The following is a 20191-nucleotide window of genomic DNA, read 5'->3' on the forward strand; positions in this document are numbered from 1 at the left end:
AAACTAACAAACGTAACATTAAAAGAAAGAGAGATTAAGAAAGAGAGAGAAAGAGAGAGCGATAGAGAGATATAAACAAAGAGAAAGAGAGACAGAGTGTGTGTGTGTGTGTGTGTGTGTGTGTGTGTGTGTGTGTGTGTGTGTGTGTGTGTGTGTGTGTGTGTGTGTGTGTGGAGACTCCTCAGCACAAAGTGTAGACTGAAATCGGAGTTTAAAGATGTGCTCACCAGCTATATTTATTCGCACGCCCCACCGTCCTCTGATCATGTGGGGGAGGAGGAAGGTGAGATGGGGAGGAGGGAGGGGAAGGATGAGGGGAGAGGGAGGGAGGAGAGTAAGAGGATGAAAGATGGGGGCAGGGAAGGAATGAGAGTGGGGGTTGAAGGAGGGGGTGTGGGTGAGGGAGGAAGAGAATGATGAAAGAGAAGTAGGAAGGGAAGGTGGGGAGGGAGGAGAGGATGAAAGATGTGGATGGAGGGAGGGAGGAGGGAGGGAGGAGGAAATACGGAAGGAAGGGGTGTGAGTGAATGAGAGATGAAGGGAATAGAAGGAGGGAGAGAAGAAGAGTGAAGGAGGAAAGGAGAGAGCAGCATTGGGAGAGTAAGGGAAACAGGGGGAGAAGAAAGAGAGAGGAGTGAGGGCATAGTAGCGGGAAAGAAAGGGAAATAAGAAAATACATGTAATGGAGAGGTAGGGAAGGGGTGAGAAAAAGAGAGGAAAGGGGTAGAGCTGGAACAGAGAGGGAGGGGATGGGAGTGGAATTTGGAGAGGAGAGAGGGGGGAATGGGAGTGGAGTAGACAGGTGGTAGTGACAGAGAAAAGGGGTGGAATAATCAAGATAAATAAGGATTTTAGGGAGGAGAATGAAGGGTGAAGAGAATCTGAGAATTAATGTATCAATGTTCTATACCTAAATGGGATCACCTGAAGATTAGACAACCTAACCTATCCTGTCTCCCCGTCAGGTAATATTAGGATAATTAAGGTTCATAATCATCAGGTAACCTTCCTAACCCCCCCACCCCCCACACACACACATCTGTATTATGAACAAACTCCTAATTAAAACTTTCTGAATCTGAATCAGGAAGCCCTAAAAGCGTTGCCCTGCTTCTCGGGTCACTAGCGATGAATCGATTAGTAAAGCTTCACCCAGGCAGACAGGCGGAGGCAGGTGTACAGTGAGCTTAACACACCTCGTCACAATACAGCCAGGTAAGCTTCCACGGTTAGGCTTGGCATATACAGAATCACCGGAGCTTTCTAATCGGCTTTTAGAGCTAGAGAACTTGTTTGTGTGTGTGAAAAGAGAGTAAGAGAGAGAGAGAGAGAGAGAGAGAGAGAGAGAGAGAGAGAGAGAGAGAGAGAGTCAATATCAAAGAAGGAAAGACAAGCAACTAAAAATAAATATATATATGAATGTTTAATTATTAATATATCCAATAATTGTTATCTGGCGAAGAGTTGCAACATTTGGAATCTGTCTGCCCGTCTGTTTACCTGACTGCTTGACTCTGTGTCTGTCTCCGTCTCTGTCTGTGTGTCCGTGTATGTGTGTCTCCGTCTCTGTCTGTGTGTCCGTGTATGTCTGTCTCCGTCTCTGTCTGTGTGTCCGTGTATGTGTGTCTCTGTCTTGTCTTGTCGTGTATGTCTGTCTCTGTCTTTGTCTGTGTCCGTATGTGTGTCTCCGTCTCTGTCTGTGTGTCCGTGTATGTCTGTCTCTGTCTTTGTCTGTGTCCGTGTATGTGTTTCTGTCTTTGTCTGTGTGTCCGTGTATGTGTGTCTCTGTCTTTGTCTGTGTGTCCGTGTATGTCTGTCTCCGTCTTTGTCTGTGTGTCCGTGTATGTGTGTCTCTGTCTTTGTCTGTGTGTCCGTGTATGTCTGTCTCCGTCTTGTCTGTGTGTCCGTGTATGTGTGTCTCTGTCTCTGTCTGTGTCCGTGTATGTGTGTCTCCGTCTCTGTCTGTGTGTCCGTGTATGTGTGTTCCGTCTCTGTTTGTGTGTCCGTGTATGTTCCGTCTGTCTGTGTGTCCGTGTATGTGTGTCCTGTGTGTCTCCGTCTCTGTCTGTGTGTCCGTGTATGTGTCTCCGTCTTTGTCTGTGTGTCCGTGTATGTCTGTCTCCGTCTGTCTGTGTATCCGTGTATGTCTGTCTCCGTCTCTGTCTGTGTGTCCGTATGTGTGTCTCCCCTGTCTCTGTGTGTCCGTGTATGTGTGTCTCCGTCTCTGTCTTGTGTGTCCGTGTATGTGTGTTCCGTCTTTGTCTGTGTGTCCGTGTATGTGTGTCTCTGTCTTTGTTGTGTGTCCGTGTATGTCTGTTCCGTCTTTGTCTGTGTGTCCGTGTATGTGTTCCGTCTCTGTCTGTGTGTCCGTGTATGTGTGTTCCGTCTTTGTCTGTGTGTCCGTATGTGTGTCTCTGTCTTGTCTGTGTGTCCGTGTATGTCTGTTCCGTCTTTGTCTGTGTGTCCGTGTATGTGTGTCTCCGTCTTGTCTGTGTGTCCGTGTATGTGTGTCTCCGTCTTTGTCTGTGTGTCCGTGTATGTGTGTCTCTGTCTTTGTCTGTGTGTCCGTGTATGTCTGTCTCCGTCTTTGTCTGTGTGTCCGTGTATGTCTGTCTCTGTCTCTGTCTGTGTGTCCGTATGTGTGTCTCCGTCTCTGTCTGTGTGTCCGTGTATGTCTGTCTCCGTCTCTGTCTGTGTGTCCGTGTATGTGTGTCTCCGTCTCTGTCTGTGTGTCCGTGTATGTCTGTCTCTGTCTCTGTCTGTGTGTCCGTGTATGTGTGTCTCCGTCTTTGTCTGTGTGTCCGTGTATGTCTGTCTCCGTCTCTGTCTGTGTGTCCGTGTATGTCTGTTCCGTCTCTGTCTGTGTGTCCGTGTATGTCTGTCTCCGTCTCTGTCTGTGTGTCCGTGTATGTGTGTCTCCGTGTATGTGTGTCCGTGTATGTCTGTTCCGTCTTGTCTGTGTGTCCGTGTATGTGTGTTCCGTCTTTGTCTGTGTGTCCGTGTATGTGTGTCTCCGTCTTTGTCTGTGTGTCCGTGTATGTGTGTCTCCGTCTCTGTTTGTGTCCGTGTATGTGTGTCTCCGTCTCTGTCTGTGTGTCCGTGTATGTGTGTCTCTGTCTTGTCTGTGTCCGTGTATGTGTGTTCCGTCTCTGTCTGTGTGTCCGTGTATGTCTGTCTCCGTCTCTGTCTGTGTGTCCGTGTATGTCTGTCTCCGTCTCTGTTTGTGTGTCCGTGTATGTGTCTCCGTCTCTGTCTGTGTGTCCGTGTATGTGTGTCTCCGTCTCTGTCTGTGTGTCCGTGTATGTCTGTCTCCGTCTCTGTCTGTGTGTCCGTGTATGTCTGTCTCCGTCTCTGTCTGTGTGTCCGTGTATGTGTGTCTCTGTCTCTGTCTGTATGTCCGTGTATGTCTGTCTCCGTCTCTGTCTGTGTGTCCGTGTATGTCTGTCTCCGTCTCTGTCTGTGTGTCCGTATGTGTGTCTCCGTCTTTGTCTGTGTGTCCGTGTATGTGTGTCTCTGTCTCTGTCTGTGTGTCCGTGTATGTGTGTCTCCGTCTCTGTCTGTGTGTCCGTGTATGTCTGTCTCCGTCTCTGTCTGTGTGTCCGTGTATGTGTGTCTCCGTCTTTGTCTGTGTGTCCGTGTATGTCTGTCTCCGTCTCTGTCTGTGTGTCCGTGTATGTGTGTCTCCGTCTTTGTCTGTGTGTCCGGTATGTGTGTCTCCGTCTCTGTCTGTGTGTCCGTGTATGTGTGTTCCGTCTCTGTCTGTGTGTCCGTGTATGTCTGTCGTCTCTGTTTGTGTCCAGTCTCCGTCTCTGTCTGTGTGTCCGTGTATGTCTGTTCCGTCTCTGTCTGTGTGTCCGTGTATGTCTGTCTCCGTCTCTGTCTGTGTGTCGTGTATGTCTTTCCGTCTCTGTCTGTGCGTGTATGTCTGTTCCGTCTCTTGTCCGTGTATGTGTGTCTCCGTTCTGTCTGTGTGTCCGTATGTCTGTTCCGTCTCTGTCTGTGTGTCCGTGTATGTGTGTCTCCGTCTCTGTCTGTGTGTCCGTGTATGTGTGTCTCCGTCTCTGTCTGTGTGTCCGTGTATGTCTGTCTCCGTCTCTGTCTGTGTGTCCGTGTATGTGTGTCTCCCGTCTCTGTCTGTGTGTCCGTGTATGGTGTCTCCGTCTCTGTCTGTGTGTCCGTGTATGTCTGTCTCCGTCTCTGTTTTGTGTGTCCGTGTATGTGTCTCCGTCTCTGTCTGTGTCCGTGTATGTGTGTCTCCGTCTCTGTCTGTGTGTCCGTGTATGTGTGTCTCCGTCTCTGTCTGTGTGTCCGTGTATGTGTGTCTCCGTCTCTGTCTGTGTGTCCGTGTATGTGTGTTCCGTCTTTGTCTGTGTCCGTGTATGTCTGTCTCCCTCTGTCTGTGTGTCCGTGTATGTCTGTCTCCGTCTCTGTCTGTGTGTCCGTATGTGTGTTCCGTCTTTGTCTGTGTGTCCGTGTATGTGTCTCCTGTCTCTGTCTGTGTGTCCGTGATATGTCTCCGTCTCTGTCTGTGTGTCCGTGTGTCTGTTCCGTCTCTGTCTGTGTGTCCGTGTATGTGTGTTCGTCACTCTGTCCTGTGTCTGTGTCCCTGTCTGCTCTGTGTGTCCGTGTATGTGTGTTCCGTCTCTGTCTGTGTGTCCGTGTATGTCTGTCTCCGTCTCTGTCTGTGTGTCCGTATGTCTGTTCCCGTCTCTGTCTGTGTGTCCGTGTATGTCTGTCTCCGTCTCTCTGTTGTGTCCGTGTATGTGTTCTGTCTCTGTCTGTGTGTCCGTGTATGTCTGTTCCGTCTCTGTCTGTGTGTCCGTGTATGTCTGTTCTGTCTCTGTCTGTGTGTCCGTGTATGTGTGTTCTGTCTGTTTTGTGTCCGTGTATGTGTGTCTCCGTCTGGTCCGTGTATGTCTGTTCGTCTCTGTCTGTGTGTCCGTGTATGTGTTCTGTCTCTGTCTGTGTGTCCGTGTATGTCTGTTCCCGTCTCTGTCTGTGTGTCCGTGTATGTGTGTCTCTCTGTCTCTGCTTGTGTCCGTGTATGTGTGTCTCCTGTCTCTGTCTGTGTGTCCGTGTATGTCTGTCTCCGTCTCTGTCTGTGTGTCCGTGTATGTCTGTCTCCGTCTCTGTCTGTGTGTCCGTGTATGTGTGTCTCTGTCTCTGTTGTGTCCGTGTATGTGTGTTCTGTCTCTGTCTGTGTGTCCGTGTGTCTGTCTCCGTCTCTGTCTGTGTGTCCGTATGTGTTCCGTCTCTGTCTGTGTGTCCGTGTATGTCTGTCTCCGTCTCTGTCTGTGTGTCCGTGTATGTCTGTCTCCGTCTCTGTCTGTGTCCGTGTATGTGTCTCCGTCTCTGTCTGTGTGTCCGTGTATGTCTGTCTCCGTCTCTGTCTGTGTGTCCGTGTATGTCTGTCTGTCTCTGTCTGTGTGTCCGTGTATGTGTGTCTCCGTCTCTGTTTGTGTCCGTGTATGTGTGTCTCCGTCTCTGTCTGTGTGTCCGTGTATGTCTGTCTCCGTCTCTGTTTGTGTCCGTGTATGTGTGTTCCGTCTCTGTCTGTGTGTCCGTGTATGTCTGTCTCCGTCTCTGTCTGTGTGTGTCGTGTGTATGTGTGTCTCCGTCTCTGTCTGTGTGTCCGTGTATGTGTGTCTCCGTCTCTGTCTGTGTGTCCGTGTATGTGTGTCTCCGTCTCTGTCTGTGTGTCCGTGTATGTGTGTCTCCGTCTCTGTCTGTGTGTCCGTATGTCTGTCTCCGTCTCTGTCTGTGTGTCCGTGTATGTGTGTCTCTGTCTCTGTTTGTGTCCGTGTATGTGTTCCGTCTCTGTCTGTGTGTCCGTGTATGTCTGTCTCCGTCTCTGTCTGTGTGTCCGTGTATGTCTGTCTCCGTCTCTGTCTGTGTGTCCGTGTATGTGTGTCTCTGTCTCTGTTTGTGTCCGTGTATGTGTCTCCGTCTCTGTCTGTGTGTCCGTGTATGTCTGTCTCCGTCTCTGTCTGTGTGTCCGTGTATGTCTGTTCCCGTCTCTGTCTGTGTCCGTGTATGTGTGTCTCCGTCTCTGTTTGTGTCCGTGTATGTGTGTCTCCGTCTCTGTCTGTGTGTCGATGTCTGTCTCTGTCTCTGTTTGTGTCTGTGTATGTGTGTCTCCGTCTCTGTCTGTGTGTCCGTGTATGTCTGTTCCCGTCTCTGTCTGTGTGTCTGTGTATCTCTCTGTCTGTGTGTCATGTGTGTTCGTCTCTGTCTTGTGTCCGTGTATGTGTGTTCCGTCTTGTCTGTGTCCGTGTATGTCTGTCTCCGTCTCTGTCTGTGTGTCCGTGTATGTCTGTCTCCGTCTCTGTCTGTGTGTCCGTGTATGTCTGTCTCCGTCTCTGTCTGTGTCCGTGTATGTGTGTTCCGTCTTTGTCTGTGTGTCCGTGTATGTGTGTTCTCTTCTTTATCTGTGTGTGCGTGTATATATCTCCCGTCTTTGTCTGTGTCCATGTATGTCTGTCTCCATCTGTCCACTGTGTGTCCGTGTATACTCTATCTCAAATCTCTGTCTGTGTCTGTCCCGTGTATGTCTGTCTCCGTCTCTGTCTGTGTGTCAAATGTATGTGTGTCTCCACATCCTTTGTCTGTAATATTAAAGCTATGTGTGTCTCTCTGTCTTTGTCTGTGTGTCGTATATGTCTGTCTCCGTCTCTGTCTGGTATGTGTCGTGTATGTCACCATCTCTCTATCTCTGTGTGTGTCCGTATATATGTCTCCATCTCTGTCTATGTGTCCGTGTATGTGGCATGTGTCACCGTCTCTGTCCTGTGTGTCCGTGTATATGTGTCTCCGTCTCTGTCTGTGTGTCCGTGTATGTGTCTCCGTCTCTGTCTGTGTGTCCCGTGTGTGTGTCTCTGTCTCTGTCTGTGTGTCCGTGTATATATCTCCAAATCTCTGTCTGTGTGTCCGTGTATATGCATACTCCGTCTCTGTTTGTGTCCGTGTATGTGTGTCTCCGTCTCTGTCCTGTGTGTCCCGTGTATGTGTGTCTCGTAGCTTTGTGCATCTAGTGTGTCGTATCTCTGTCTCTGTCTGTATTGATAAATGTCTATGTCTGTCTCCGTCTTTGTCTGTGTGTCCGTGTATGTATCTCGTCTCTGTTTTGTGTCCGTGTATATGTCTCTGTCATCTGTCTGTGTGTCGTGTATATGTGTCTCCGTCTCTGTACCTTTGTGTCTGTATGTATGTCTCGTCTCTGTCTGTGTGTCCGTGTATGTGCCTGTCCTCTGTACATGTCCACGTGTATGTCTGTCTCCGTCTCTGTCTGTGTGTGTCCGTGTATGTCTATCTCCGTCTCTGTCTGTGTGTCCCAGTATATGTCTCCCAATCTCTGTGTGTCCGTGTATGTGTCTCCGTCTCTCTGTCTGTGTGTCCGATATGTATGTCTCCACGTCTTTGTCTGTGTGTCCGTGTATATCTATCTCCGTCTCTATCTGTGTATGTGTATGTGTGTCTCCCGTCTCTGTCTGTGTCCGTGTATGCCTCTCCCGTCTCTGTCTGTGTGTCCGTGTATGTCTGTCTCACCGTCTCTGTCTGTGTGTCCGTGTATGTCTGTCTCCGTCTCTGTCTGTGTGTCCGTGTATGTCTATCTCCCGTCTGTTTGTGTCCAGTATGCTCTTCCTTCCTGTCTCTGTCTGTGTGTCCGTCTTCCTTATCTGTCTCCAATCTTTTGTCTGCTCCATGTGTGTCTCTCCGTCTCTGTTTGTGTCCCGTGTATGTAATGTGTCTCCATCTTTGTCTGTGTGTCCGTGTATGTGTGTCTCCGTCTCTGTCTGTATACAATATGTGTGTCTCCGTCTTTGTCTGTGTGTCCTTTCTCTTCTCTCCCGTCTCTATCTGTATCCGTGTATGTCTATTTCCATCTCTGTCTGTGTGTCCGTATGTCTGTCTCCGTCTGTTTTGTGTCCGTGTATGTGTGTCTCCGTCTCTGTCTGTGTGTCCGTGTATGTCTGTCTCACGTCTCTCTGTCTACCATGTGTCTGTGTATGTGTCTCCGTCTCTGTCTGTGTGTCCATATATATCTGTCTCTGCAATAACTTCTGTGTGTCCGTGTATGTGTGTCTCAGTCTCTGTCTGTGTGTCCCGTGTATACCGTCTCTGTCTGTGTGTCCGTGTATGTAGCCCTCAGAATCTCATGTGTGTCCGTGTATATATTAATATCCGTCTCTGTCTGTGTGTGTGTGTAGCTGTCTCCAATACTCTGTCTGTGTCCGTGTATGTCTGTCTCTGTCTCTATCTGTGTGTCCAAATGCTGTATGTATGTCTCTGTCTCTGTCTGTGTGTCAATATATGTATGTCTCCGTCTCTGTCTGTGTGTTCGTGTATATGTGTCTCACGTCTCTATCTGTATCCCGTGTATGTGTGTCTCCGTCTCTGTCTGTGTGTCCAGTAACCTGTCTGTCTCCAAACGTCTCTGTCTGTGTGTGATGTATATGTCTCCGTCTCTGTCTGGCCATGTTCGTGTCTTAATATACCAAATCTCTGTTTGTGTCCGTGTATGTGTGTATAATCTCTGTCTGTGTGTCCGTGTATGTGTGTCTCCGTCTCTGTCCTGTGTGTCCCGTGTATGTGTGTGTCTCCGTCTCTGTCTGTGTGTCGTGTATGTGTGTCTCCGTCTCTGTCTGTGTGTCCGTGTATGTGTCTCCGTCTCTGTCACATATGGCTCCATGTATATCTGTCTCTGTCTGTGTGTCCGTGTATGTGTATCTCCGTCTCTGTCTGTGTGTCGTGTATGTGTCTCCCGTCTTTGTCTGTGTGTCCCGTGTGTGGCGTAGCCCTGCGTCTCTGTCACAATAATGTCCGTGTATGTGTGTCTCCGTCTCTGTCTGTGTGTCCGTGTGTGTCTGTGCCAAATCTCTGTCCTGGCATGTCCGTGTATGTCTGTCTCCGTCTCTGTCTTTGTGTCCGTGTGTCTGTCTCCATCTCATCATGTGTCAAATATATAAGCCATGTCCTCCATCTCTCATTTACCTTCCCGTGTATGTGTGTCTCCAAATCCTCTGTCTGTGTGTTCATTGTATGTATGTCTCCGTCTCTGTGTCTGTGTGTCCGTGTATGTCTGTCTTTTCAAATCTCTGTCTGTGTTAGCTCCGTGTATGTATGTCTCCGTCTCTGTCTGTGGGCCGTGTGTAACAGTCTCCGTCTCTGTCTGTGTGTCCGTGTATGTGTGTCTCTGTCTCTGTCTGTGTGTCCGTGTATGTCTGTCTCTGTCTGTGTGTCCGTGTATGTGTGTCTCTGTTTGTGTCCGTGTATGTGTGTCTCTGTTTGTGTCCGTGTATGTGTGTCTCCGTCCTAGACATAATTTATAAACCCCTCAAAAATACATATGGCGATATTATTACATGATGTAGACAATGTGAGGAAGGATGGGAGAAAAGGTGAGAGGGATGAAGAGAGAGAGGATGAGAGGGATGAAGAGAGAGAGAGGATGAGAGGGATATGAGACGAAATTAACATGAAAAAATACAAAACACAGCTCATTACTGGACGGAGTGGGACACAACGACAACAACAACAACAAAGACATTAACAACAACAATAATATTAACAACATAAACAACACAACTATTAACAACAACAACAGAAACATTAACAACAACAACAAAGACATTAACAACAACAACAAAAACTTTAACAAGAACAACAAATTAAAGTCCACCAGCTATGTAAAATAAAATACTGACGGTAGAAAAAAAGAGGAGGAGGAGGAGGGGGAAGAATGAAGAGGAGGAAATGAAACTGCAAAGAAAAAAGAGGTAGAGCGAAAGAAAGTAAGGAATGAAAGAGAGAAGGGGAAGGAAGGTGAGAGAAAGATGTAGTGATGTAGCAGTAAGGAGAGAAGAGAGAATAAAAGAAAGGAAGAGGGACAGAAAGAGGAAGAGGAGGGGGAGGAATGAAAGAAGAATAAAAAAGAAGAATGAGAAGAAAATAGATAATGGGAGGCTATGTATTAAGAACAGGGACAGGGAGGGAGTGGGAGGGAGGATGGAGAAAGGAAAGAAATGAGAAAGGGATGATAGGAGATAGGGAAAGGAGAGAGGGCGGGAGAGAGGGAAGAAAGTAAGGGAATAGAGAGAAAGTAATAGAGGGAGTGAGGGAGGAAGGGAAGGAAGTAGGGCAGGATGAAACGAGGGTGTAAGAGAGTGAGAAAATGGAAATAGGGGTGTAAAGAGGGAGAAAGGAAGTAATAGAGGGAGTGAGAGAGGGAGGGGAGGCAGTGAGAAAGTGAGACAGAGACGGGGAGAATGAGAGAGAGAGAGGGAAGGAGGAAGGGAGTCACTGTCTGAATATGAACACTGCAAAACTCCCACTTACTCCACTTTCAAAGGCTTCTTGCGTTCTATTAATTAAGGTGGTAGAACGCGGGCAGCTATAGAGGAGAGGTGGTACGGTGGTCGAGTGGGAGAGAAAGAGGGATGAGAGGAAAGACGGATGGGTTGAGAGGAAGGGTGGGGGTAATAAAGAGGGAGGTGGGAGGGAACATGGGATAGATGAGAAGGGTGGATGAGAGGGAAAGTGGGATGAGAGGGTAATGTGAGGAAAGGTGGAAGAGAGAGAGGGTGGGGTGAATGAGAGGGAGAGAGAAGGATTGGTGGATGTAAAGGAAAATGAGAGGGATGAGAGGGAGAGTGGGATACATTAGGCAAGGTAAGTAAAATTAATGAAAGGAAAGGTGGGATGGGTGAGTGGGAGGGTGAGTGGGATGGATGAGAGGGAAGCTATAATAGATGGGAGGGTAAAAAAAAACGAATGAGATAGATGAGACAGACTTAGAAGATTTAACTAAAAGAAAATGGTGAAGGGAGAGAGAGAGAGAGAGAGAGAGAGAGAGAGAGAGAGAGAGGTGAGAAATGAAGACAAATGGAAAGAGGGAAAAGGTTGTATTATTGCTTGCTTCTACCCATTACACACACACACACACACACACACACACACACACACACACACACACACACACACACACACACACACACACACACACAGGGTCGAGGATATTGGCCCAAAGCATTATTGGACCAAGTTTCCTGGGGACTCCAGCAGCTGGGTAGCATCGCTGAGCGCCCTTTCTTCAGCCCCATAAGACTCATGACCCAGGCAGAGTGGTATTCCCTCACCAAGTAACTCTCTCTCTTTCTCTTGTTCATGGTGTACTTTTTCCATCACTAATTTGTTATTTTCGTCGATTGAGTCGCTTTTGTAGTTTGTGCTGAGGATTTTATTTTTATCTTTCGTGATTTTTTTCTTAATGCATAACTCGTGATTTTTTTTTTATGGTAATTAATCCAAGTTCAGTCCTTCCTGATTTGACTGGTATATAATTTTTTTTTTAGCTCTTGAGGGAATTGTTGTCCTCAAGCGTGGTTTAGAGCAGACAATATCTTCCTCTTGTTTATTCTTGTTTTTAGGACAGAATATTGAAGTAAGCAAACTTATTTTTTTGTTTACTATAGTATACGCTGTTATTCCTCAAATTTAATGTTTTAGGGGAAAATTACAGTATTTCTATATATCTTCACAACGACCTAATGCCGGAAGATCTTTGGACTTTCTTAAGGCAGCATATGGGAATGGGGGGAATAGAGAGGAGGGGGAAATAGGCGGGAAAGGGATAGGCGCCCACTTTTGGTCAAATTGGGTAACTTTGAAGAAAAAACTGAAACCGGTAAGTAGCAGAATTGTGGCTCAGGGAAGCTTTTCTCTCTGCCACATGAGAGAGAAATCAAACACACACCAAAATTATACCAATGAGAGAGAGAATAAAAGTTTGAGGGGAAGCCAGAAAATGTGGTATTGTGGTGGCTATGTGTAAAATGAACCAGTATCAAAATTATATGAGAGTGATGCGTTCTAATTTCCTCTTTTACGTGCTGTACATGTCCCTGTTTTACGTGCCCTATGTCCAGTCTTTTTTTACGTGCTCTATGTCCATTTTTTTTACGTGCTCTATGTCCAGTCTTTTTTTACGTGTTCTATGTCCATTTTTTTTTCACGTGCTCTATGTCCAGTCTTTTTTTTACGTGCTCTATGTCCAGTCTTTTTTTACGTGCTGTACATGTTCCTGCTTTACGTGCTCTGTCCTCGTTTTACGTACTCTGTCCCCCTCTATTACGTGCTCTATGCCCCCCCCCCCTATTTTACGTGCTGTCCCCCTTGTTGTACGTGCTCTATGTCCCCATCTATTTCGTGCTGAGGTCCTCTCTTTACGTGCTCTGTCCTCTGTTTTACGTGCTCTGTCCCCTGTTTTACGTGCTCTGTCCCCTGTTTTACGTTTCTGTCCCCTGTTTACGTGCTCTGTCCTCTGTTTTACGTGTTCTGTCCCCTGTTTTACGTGCTCTGTCCCCTGTTTTACGTGCTCTGTCCCCCTCATTTTACGTGCTCTGGTCCCCCTGTGTTTTACGTGCTCTGTCCCCCTGTTTTACGTGCTCTGTTCCCCGTTTTACGTGCTCCATGTTTCTCATCTACGCTCTTCTATTTTCCTTTTTGTAACATGTAGTACAGGACTGTATGTATAAGGAATGAGTCTTGTATAGATAGAGTCAGTGGCTGTGAGATTAGCTACGCGGTGGCGGGAATTGATAAGAATTAAATAGTACTTTGTGTGTGTGTGTGTGTGTGTGTATGTGTGTGTGTGTGTGTGTGTCTGTGTGTGTGTGTGTGTGTGTGTGGTTGAAGAGTGAAGCTGAGTTGAAATTGATTAAACTAATTGTGGTTTTTGGTGATGGAATTGAGGTTGATGGAGATGATTATTTTTTCTTAGGGTAAAGTTCACAGTTGATGGGAATAATTTCTTATCTCAATTGAAAGTGGATTTTGGTTGAAGGAATTGAGACGGGTGTAAATTTATTGTAATTCTGTGTTTAGAAATTGAAGTCTGTTTGTTTGTTTTTTGTTTTGTTTTATAGATATAGTTGACTTGATGGAAATGATTTAATGTTAGAAATAATTTTAATTAATGTGATGAATGAATCTCTAATTGGATTTTAAATCTGATGGTGGTTTTTTTAAAGGTAAAATTCAATGGACATAAATTACTCATCTCTAAGTTGAAATTGAAGTTTGATAGTGGGAATTATTAATAAAAAGCTTAAATTGATGGAAGTTGACTTGTCTCTGATTGAATGAAAAGTTGTTAAGATATCCCAGTTGCCTGCTTAAAATGAAGTGACATCAGTGGTTTAAAGAAAAACAGACTGTTGAGCGAGTGTTAGTGAAGCCAAAGTTGAAAGTTGAAGAGATTGATGAGCCATTGATTGAACTGAATGTGTTGCAGGGGCTGTTACAGCTTGCCTAAATGGAAATGGAAAATGATGGATCAAGATTTTGTGGAGTTTTGATGACTGGCCCACCCCCCACCCCCGCAGCCCTACACATACACACACTCTGTATTCTTCTGGCAGCATTTAGCCAACTTAATTTACGCCTCACTTAGCCTCGGTGGCCAAGTGGTCCACGTGTGGCAAAATTCCTGTAAATACAAAATAAAATCACCAATTTCCACGTCACCGTCTTTAGTGTACCTCTGAACTGTGAGCAAATATTCTGTAAAGCAACAATTTTTTATGATGGACCAACAAGTTAATGTAATGTCTTGGTGAGGTGCACATTACTGCTTACATACAGGCACGAACATAAGTCGGTAAAGCTTCAGTAGAGTACATGCACGGGAAGCTCTAACAAAAATAGGTTTTTCTCAATTTCGTGTTTTCGTTTAAAATAATAACACCTTCATATCTGGCGGAAATGAATAGTTATGCTCCCCAGCTACTGACGATAGGAAATTTATGGGTAAAAAACTGACAAAACCACACCTTACGAAACCTGACCTAACCTGACTTAACTTTGTCAAACCTAACTTTACCTCACCTAACCTTACCTTTGTCTTGGCAATTTCGTGTCTTTATCAATACCAAACGATGATGGCAGTCTGCACCACACTTTGGACACTTTTAGGAAGAAAACAATACGCCATGAACCTTGAAAATGACAATAACAGCTGCGTTATTGTCCAAAACACGTTGAATGGTTTCCCATTCAGACGCAGAACTCCCTTCACACAACGAAAACAAATATAGTGCGAAGGAAATTTCGATTTCAAATACTTGGACATGTGAAGATCGAACGCGTGGCAGAATGAGTTCCCCTGATTGGTCGAGCATGATCATGTGAAGTTCACCTCAAGAAGAAGTAAACATTACTGTATATTCCGCGAACGTGAAGAAGAAAACAAAGTATCCCGCGAAATATGCTCCAGCGAACACATCCAACTTATAAGATTTTTCGTAACTTATGATCAAAATAACTCAGAAACTAGATATTTTACCTAAAGCGGAATAAATATAAAGTAATCTTCTCTTTTATGCTCCATCCTCCCATCTATAGATTAATATAAACCCCCATGTATGTCATCTGCCGAATATTTACCCATAAGTTTCTGTTTACATCTTGAGAATATGAACTATTGAAACGAGTCTGCGATCTGTTGGAACGAGTCTTCCAGGTATTGAAATGATTATCTGAACTTCTGAAGCATGACTCCAAACTGCTGCGGAATGTTAAATTTTGCTCTTGTATTTCACGTGGATCCGGTGCAGTTTGAGCAGATATAAAAAAAGAATAATTACATCTTAAACACAAAAGCTTCTTTATTGTGAATATTAGTTGAAGATTAATATGATTATGGACGTCACTCGTGTTTTCTAATTTCCTTCCAAGTCTACGTAATTTAGTGGGAACGCTTTCGTTTTAGACAATAAGTTACAGTAATGGTGGTTCGAAATTTAAATTCTTCTCTACGTCATTATATACTATGATGAATTTTTCGACTCAGCATTACATATAGATTCCATAACTATTTTAGTATATCGGTATCAATAAATTCCCCAAAATAGAAAACCCTGAAAACCATCATTAGATTCCAGGAATATTTTTGAGTGCATCATTATTTGCCACTCATCATCAGGCATTTCCGAAACGACAGAGACATTTCGACATCAACATAAACACACACACACACACACACACACACACACACACACACACACACACACACACACAACATACAAACAAAAAACATTTATAACGTAGCTTTTGTTTGAATACTGAGAGAGAAATTAATTGCAATTCTCTCTGGTCTAAAATGGCATGCCTCCAGTTGTACCTCCCACCACCAGGCTCAGTATATATGGCGAATATATAAAAAAAAAACTCTGCATATATTCATTTCATGGTTGAGTGATGTTAAGAGTTATATCCTGCACGGTGTGGATGGTGAGGTGGTGGTGAGGTGATGGTGAGGTAATGGTGACGTCATGGTATGGAAGTGGTGGGGTGATAGTGAGCTGATGGTAGGATAGTGAAGGGTGATTGTGAGGTAGTGATTGGGGAAATTCTAAGATTGGGATGGTGTAGATGGTAAGATGTTGATGGGGGTATGGTAAGGGATAGTGATGGTGTAATGATAGTGAGGGAGTGATGGGATGGCGATGAGATAATGATAGGATAACAGTGATATTATGGAGGCAATGACGATGGGACGCCTCATTTCCTCCCGTGTTTCACTCTCTTCCCTTTCATCATCACCACCTTCACTATCACCTCCCCATTACTCCGGGGTGGTGATAGTGAAGGGGGTGATAGTGAAGGGGGTGAACTAGATGTGGATAGTGATGGAGGGTTGGTGTGGTGGGAGTAGGTGTTTGATTTCCTTGATTAAAGATTGGGTAGTGAGAGAGAGAGAGAGAGAGAGAGAGAGAGAGAGAGAGAGAGAGAGAGAGAGAGAGAGAGAGAGAGAGAGAGAGAGAGAGTATATGATGGGAGGAAATACACACACGAACACCATTACAGGGATCGATGTCAACAGAGGAGATGGGAAAAGTTCGATGAAATTGTAAACACAGAAACATAGACGAAAGATGGGAAGAGGGAAAGGAGAGAAGAACGTCATCGCCATATGGACACACACACACACACACACACACACACACACACACACACACACACACACACACACACACACACACAGAGAGTACAGAAGGGGAGCACAGAATCAACGTAGATCAATGCTATGCTATGCTGTGTAAATTAGGTGGATTCGTGTACTGAACGACTTACACTCCCAGGAGACTGAATGCCAGATATTCTCAGCGATACGCGCGTCCAGTATTTACCTTCTGACTAACAATATGAGAGGAAGCATTTGTCCCACGGTTTTGTCCAACGCTTTGGTGAGTTAGATACGCTTTCATATTTCCGGCAAGAACGTTTTAGAATATGTTACCTGAGTTATTTACACAGTTGCAACACATCAATTTATAATAAGTCAGCGGTAAGAAAGGAGACAGCTTAGTCGACATTGCACCCAACTAAAAAGCCAGGTATTCATTTTTAAAGCAGTGTGGACTGGTAGTACCCAGGAGATATGGTCTCTATCACTCGACGGCCGCGCCCCTTCATTGGTGATAATTACTTTAACCTTTCTTCCATTTTGACCGATAAATACTCTAACATAACGACAGCTTTATATAACGTAATTTTAGTGTCCAGTACTACACCAACGTTTAACAGGCAACAATATCAGGCCACAAATGACTCTCAATCTTATTAAATAACCTCAGGAGTACTCGAGAGAACGTATAATGAAACTCCAACCTTCATGAGGAAATAACTAATACATTTTATGCTTTTGGTTGCAATTACCTGGTGGGGGGAAAACACAATAGAGTCCCACATATCAGTAGCGAAACAAATAAAAAAAAAGCAATTTGATATACAAAATAGCGGTCAGTTGTGGAAAAAAATTAAAACAACACAATGTGGAATTCCTGATTCAAATCAACTCGAATACGAACCATTTTCAATTACTGACAGATTTCTAGAACAGAGAAAATTTGCTCCCGGAGTATAAAAATGGCCGCCGTGATTGTTCTCCCACAGAATATTGCTCTACCACTCGAAATTCAATAAAGAATTCAATTTCCTTACAAAAATAGTCGAGTTTCTGACACAGGTTGTCTCAAAGAAAGACAGTGTTTGGCCTCGGTCAGCTGACCTGCCCGAGTCATCCTTCCTTTAGTGCACGTCTTGAAACATATATATATACAGACGAAAATCAATAAACTAATTCGGTAAATTAGTTGTATCTCACCACAGTGTGTGTGTGTGTGTGTGTGTGTGTGTGTGTGTGTGTGTGACTCACGTTGTTTACGATAAATTAAACCACTCAGATACTTCCTAACTTGAACAAATATTTACTCCAATAAAGAGTCGAATGATACCAGTCGAAAAAAAAATCATAATTAAAGTTCTTAGACTAAATAAAACCAAACTGTTATGACCAATATTAATACAGTTGATTATATTTAATTAAAACAGAAGAGCATCGTGAAGTTATTAAACGAGGAAAATAAACCCATTTAAACATCAATTTTGTTTTTTTTATTTTGTCACCTGGGAAATAAAAGTTCTTATTCCTAAACTAGATTTTGTTTCTTAATATTCATGTTGAGTTTCTTACAATAATTCCCAGCATCACATTAATTATATATTCATTTATTAAATCTCAGTTTCAGTTGGACGGTTTCTCAGGTTTCAATTTGACTCTGATCATTTTTCTCTGTTTCATAATTTATCAGATTCAGGATAATGGAAAAAGATTAGTTCCCCTGTTCTCTCTTTCACCTTGATATATTTTTGTTTTCTAGTTTACAGTTTCACATTGATCAATTCTATCTTGTTTTATCTTAATTCTGAGGTTCAATTTATCTCTTTCAACAATCCCACCTGTCCACTTTCTCCCCCTCCCCTCATCTGTCGGCTTTCTAAACCTTTCCATTTTTGGGGGTTGACAAGATGAATAGCTTCAAACCTTATCCGTTTTTATTATTCATTCGCCACTAGTGAAGAACATATTTTTTATTCAAACTTCAAATAATATATATTTGATTAATTTTCCATCGATATAATTTATTTATTTATTTATGAATTAATTTATTCTCCAACCATCCATCTATCTACCTATCTATCTATCTATCTATCTATCTATCTATCTATCTATCTATCTCTCTTTTCTTATTTTCTTTATCTCTCTCCGTGTCTCACTCTCCTCATAAAACAACAAATCACAGCCAACCAACATTCATAGCGCCATTCTCACCCTTTCTTGTCTATCTGCCTCGCCGCGAACAGCGAGAGAAAGGCGGAAATGGAGAGGAAGGGGGAAACAGAAGCTAACAGGAAGACTAGGAGGAGGAGGAGGAGGAGGAACCAAATGCGGAACTGGAGGAGTGAGAAGGGGACATGATGAATGGGAGGAGAAGGAGGAAGAAAAGATAGGTGGTCGGGAAGTGTAGGGAGATACAAGAGGAATGGAAGGAGGAGGAGAAGGAAAAGGAAATGAAGGAATAGGTGAAGGATGATGATAATATTGATGGAGGAAGAAATAGAACGAGGAAGGAAGAAAAAAGAAAGCGTAATGTGAGGATAGAAGGAGAAGGAAATGAAAAGAAAAAAGGAAATAAAGAGAATAATGATAATTAATCTAGAATAGGAAGTTATTTCTATGGTTTACTTTAATATTTTTTTTTCTCCAATTTCTAAGACAGATTCCAAGGTGTGTGTGTGTGTTTTACCTAGTCTAGTCACACTCATGGTCATATGTTGCTCTGATGCGGGTCTTGGTGTGGGCGGGCAACTCGACACAACAAACACTATTTCTTATTTTTTTTATTATTTTTTACACTATTCGCCTCTGGGTACGTATTCTGGAGAGGATGTTCCTTAGTTCTCTTGGTAATTACTTCCTCACTCTCTCTCTCTCTCTCTCTCTCTCTCTCTCTTTTTGTCTCTAGCTTTCATTTTGTCTGTCCACTCGCTTTATAGGAAATATAGGTGCACAAATATCTATACATACACTTACTATATACATATACAAACTAAAAATAGTGAATAAATAAAATCTAACAACAAACACGTGTATATATCCTCACGCACTCACACACACACACACACACACACACACACACACACACACACACACACACACACACACACACAAGGAAAGTCAGCATATTCAGACACAGCGGTAACCTGACCAAAATACTACTACCATTTTTTTCAGACTTGGGTTGAGAAGAAGAATGGAAAGGAGGGGAAGGAGGAGAAGGGAGAAAAAGAGGGAGGAGGTGCAGGGGAGATTTGGGGGGGGGATGAGGGGAGATGAGGGGGGAAGAGGAGGAGAGAGTAGGGGGAGGAAGGAAGGAGATAGGAGATGAGCGGAAGAGGGAATAGGAGGGAGAGGAAGAGGATGGGAGATGAGGGGGAAAAGGAGGAGGGGAATAGGAGAGGGAGGAGGAGGAAGGAAAAAATAGGGTGCAGGAGGAGAAAGAGGGGTGAGGAGGGGGGAGCAGGAGGTCAGTGTTTTTGCCTAGTTGCGAAATGGACTCCATTGATTGGTTATGATTGATGATTGCTGACGCTGACTCCCCGCTGTGTGTGGGGGTATGTAAAACGGTGGAGGTTTCCCAACGCAGTCGATCTAGGAGTAGTTTATGCATTTGATCGTCAAGGAAGTGAGGGAGGTGATATGGAGGGAGAGGGAGGAAGGAGAGACGAAAGTAGGGAGAGAGGGATGGAGGGAGGGTAGGAACCAGGGTCAAGTGAGAGTAGTTAGTTAGCGATTATTGGTAAGGGTAGTTAAGGAAGTGAAATTTGGAGCAGGTAGTTTGTAAAGAGTAGTTAAGTTAGTTACTACAAAGACTCCAGCATCAACTTCTCACCCTCTGAGGGCCATCATGAGGCCTCAACTCGTGATCTTGTTCTGACAGTAACTCATTTCCTCTTATCTACAAGGAAGTTTGATAGACTTTCACTTGGGAGTATGGCAGATAAAAAGAAAACTTTAAGTAACTTTCTCTCTCGGGAACTAATGTGAAAGACTCCACTGATGGTCTCTCTTAATTGGTTGATATTGGGAAGGAAATACTTTTTCAGTTTATTCTCCCTTTCTTAATAATTAAAGACAATAATTTTTCAGAGCAAAACTGGAATTTTATCAGAATATATATATATATATATATATATATATATATATATATATATATATATATATATATATATATATATATATATATATATATATATTCGCAGTCGGACTTACAAACACACAAACACATAA

The sequence above is a fragment of the Homarus americanus genome, unplaced genomic scaffold (genome assembly GCF_018991925.1).
Source record: "Homarus americanus isolate GMGI-L3 unplaced genomic scaffold, GMGI_Hamer_2.0 scaffold41877, whole genome shotgun sequence".
Classification (NCBI taxonomy): domain Eukaryota; kingdom Metazoa; phylum Arthropoda; class Malacostraca; order Decapoda; family Nephropidae; genus Homarus; species Homarus americanus.